This window comes from Triticum urartu, chromosome 5A, assembly GCF_056163025.1.
Source record: "Triticum urartu cultivar PI428250 chromosome 5A, HENAU_Tu73, whole genome shotgun sequence".
Classification (NCBI taxonomy): Eukaryota; Viridiplantae; Streptophyta; class Magnoliopsida; order Poales; family Poaceae; genus Triticum; species Triticum urartu.
In genome coordinates, this window is record NC_141877.1 from 387127706 (window position 1) to 387131681 (window position 3976).

Genomic DNA, 3976 nt, shown 5'->3' on the forward strand with positions numbered 1-3976 from the left:
TTATCATCATTAGGTTCGGAATCGGTGTCGTCGATGATGATGTAGTCCTCGGGGCGTATCTCCTTGGGTTCTTCTTCTTCTTCTTCTTCTTCTATTGGTGCTGGTCCTCCCATGAATACTTCGATCTTCTTGACTAGGTCGTCATTCTTCTCCAGTAGTGTCTTGATTTCCTCCTCATATCCATCACGTGTAAACTTGAGTTCTTTCTCAAGTTCGATGATTCTAGTCTTTGCCTTCCTTAAGTCCATCATGTCCGCGCACATCTGGTTTCCCTGACGTCGGATGTGCTGGTTTAACTCTTGGATGAAAGCTGCAATGGATCTATCCTTCCTGCTGCTGATTACTTCCCATTGCTCGTTCGGTGCCCACATATTTGGTAAATAGTGTCCTTAATTTCCCTGTTGTAAACTTCTCCAATGTGTCCAATGGTAATATGGGCTGCCATGCTCTTGCCTAGACTCCAGGTGGGTGCTTCGAAAGAAAACTCTATGGGTTTAGAAGTTGGCGAGAACGTCCTTCCTGGAACTTGTACTTGTATCCTCCAGCGCTCCTCTACAGGTAAAGTGGCGTTGTACGTCCCGGTGAAACTTGGTATTCCAATGTTCAGGTACCTAGTGACTTCCTTCAAGTGACGTCCAAAAGGGGTGTCTTCATCCGGTTGTGCAAACTTGTTCTTCATCTCCGCCATCCTAAAGAGTAGAAAATGGAGAGAAGTCAGAAATGAGAAGAGAAGTGTGACCTAGGGTTTATCTTAGTGGTCGTGTCCTACACTCAGCGTGCGCTCTGATACCATCTTGTAGCGACCCGACCTCAGATGGTCAAGTCTCTGTGCTTCCGTGTCATCCCTGGATCGGTAATGCTGACACACACAGTACTCGAAGGATTTATAATAGAGTAGCAATCACACTCTTATTACATCGAATGTCTCAAGAGAGAACTTATTATAATAATATGGCTTAAGGCCATCTAATACGATAACAGTGGAAGGCTTGGAAGATAAAGTGAGTCCATCAACTACAACAGCATAGCTGAGCTGCACGGCAACGACCTAACGAACCTTACTCCTCGTCTGAAAAGTCTGCAACATAATACGTTGCAGCCCGAAAACGGGTCAGCACATGGAATATGCTGGCAATGTAACACAGTAGAGCAAGAACAGAATAATGCTATCACTACATGCATATTTGGCTGGTGGAAAGCTCTATGGTTACAGTTTTGCGAAAAGCCAATTTTTTCCTACAACAAAGGAATAGATTTTATTTAACTATCATGGTAGTTGAAACATCATTGAGAAGGTTCCTCCAACTCAATCCCAATTAAAGTGATTAACAACCCAACGATATTAATTAAGAATGATGAGATACATGTGATAACCCAAATACTAGATACTCAAGAATTGTCCATAACCGGGGACACGGCTAACCATGATTAGATTATACACTATGCAGAGGTTTGCACACTTTTCCCCACAAGACTTGATCACCTCCGTTGGATTTTTTGCACTACATGGTGTTTGAGATACGGATGACCGAGACACAGTCTTTCAGAAACATTAACTCTCTACTCCGGACAGACCATACCAAACCTACATCCCACTACCTGCTGATCTGCCTCTTCAAGAGCTTCACGTAACTTACTCAACTATGCTAGAGCCCATAATAGCTTGTGGATGCACACAGAAGTTTCTAGCATGAATCATCTCAGTTCCCTTTGAGCCTGGGTGGCGGTCCATAGGAAGATCACACGGGTACTCCGGGATTTCCAAAAAATACAGGCAACACTGGGTACTCTAGGTGCCTCAGTCCACCCAGATGTTTGATTAAGTTGCCACCTTAAGTTGAACCATCAGTTAACAAGCTCACATCTGGGCGGCGGCAGCAGGCGGCGGCACGGCGGCGGCGGCTTGGCTGCGGCGGCGGCGGCTTGGCGCGGCGCGGGCGGCGGTGGTGTGGTGGGGTGTTGGGGGCGGGGGTGGCGGCGTATATAAGGGCGGGGCGGGGCGGCTTGGAGGAGGGGGCAAGACGCAGCGGCGGAGAGGAGTCCGGCTCGGACTCCTAGTCGGAGTCGGCGGAGGCGGAGGCGCTCGCGTGGAAGGCGGCGGCGGCGGCCTGGCGCGGCTGGGCCTTAGGCCCAGTCGGCGCGGGAACCTCTTTTTTTTAAAAATAATTTCGCCGACCGAAATAAATCCTAAAAAAAATAAAAGTCTAAAAATGCCAAAATAAATTTTCACCGTCTAAATAAAATATTTAGAACGAGATGGACATTTTCTTGGCCCTAAAATGCAATTTTGGAAAACATGCAATTTTTCTAATGCAAACAAAATTGCGATAAAATCCAAATAAAACAATTATTTGGTTTTAATATTTTTCCTCAAATATTTCAATTATCTTGGAGAAGTCATATTATCTCCTCTCATATATTTTAGTGTGAAATATTTTTGGAGAGAAAATAATTAAAACCAAAAATCCTCGTTTTCAAGATTTGATAAAGATCAAATTTGAAAACTGGGAAATCCCCAACTCTCTCCGAGGGTCCTTGAGTTGCTTAGGATTTCGAGGATCGCGAGACGAAATGCAAATAAAATATGATATGCATGGATGACTATGTATAACATTTCAAATTGAAAATTTGGGATGTTACAACCCCGGCCTCCTTTCAGTTTCACACGTAAGTAACCCAAAGACACCTTTTCCAAAAGAGATCTCTCATCCTTCTCACCCACCGCACTATCCTGTGCTCAAAAGGGGAAGGGTTCGACGCGTCGTACCGCTCCAGGGGTATCTCTGAAGAGAGCGTCCCCCACACCAGGCGAGCCTCCCAAGAGGAAAGCAAATGAAGACACGTCCGGGCCTTCATCGAAGAGGTATGAATTTGCCAATGTGCACATTGGCAGTCACGTCCAACCGTGACCTTCCCATTTTCCATGTGTCGGGAAAAAGGTGCGCCGGACTATATCCGGAGGTTCGAGCGGCCGTACTTCTCACAGCCAGGATTCAAATCCTGCCGTGAAGACGGGGGCTGATGCAGGGGCGACGCCGGACTGTCCTCCAGCCGAGGACTCGGATGATGTATCCGTCACCAACTTGGAAGTGGAGAGTGCCATGAATCATCGGCGCCGCCGGGCCATTTTACAAGACCCTGGTTTTTTGGAAGAGTCGTTTAACGCCTTCCGCTCGGCCGATGCATACATCCGAGCTGCTCGACATGGGCTTAACAGGGCCACAAGGCAGCATTTGGAAGATGTGCGGGTAAATTTGTTTTGTCTGACTATGATAACCATATGCCAGTAGCCCCAACCATATGCCAGTAGCCCCTGAGACTTAAAGGAGTTGATACAACTGATTTAAGGATCAATGTACAACCAGGTGCTTACGGAGAAGAACACCCTGCTAGCTCAAGAACTAGAAAAGTGTCAGCGCCGGCTGCTTGCTGCCAATGCCAAACTGGAGAAATACAAGGCATCTCCCGGTAATATTTCCCTCTATCGAGAATTCATAATGATACACTGATAGTGTGAATCTGGGTGCTTATCTTTGTGTTGGGTCGTTAGACCAATTATGAGAGCAGCTGGATGCCGCTCGAAGCGAAGAACACGGAGCCAAAAAGCTATTAGCAGTGGGCGAGCGTGTATTGACAAAAGTCGTTCAAGAGAAAAAGAAACTCCAGGATTCGAACACCAAACTGGGCGAAGAACTGAAAGATGTGCGAGCTCAGCTAGCGGACTCTGAGAAGGAGAACAAGAAGCTGCGAGGCGGCATATTCAGTACGTGGCCACTTTTATCTTATAACAGTTTGGAGGTAGCAGTAGCTAATATAGCTGTAATTGCAGGTGTATTGACGAACCGCCCCGAAGAGGAGGTGTCCGGATCATCAAGTGATCTTCTGCTAGGGCTGTCGTAGTTGCACGAGCAAGCTCGGCAGGCGATGCGGAGTGTAGCCAAGGCCTTATGGCCATCCGACTCCCCTCGAGGAAGCA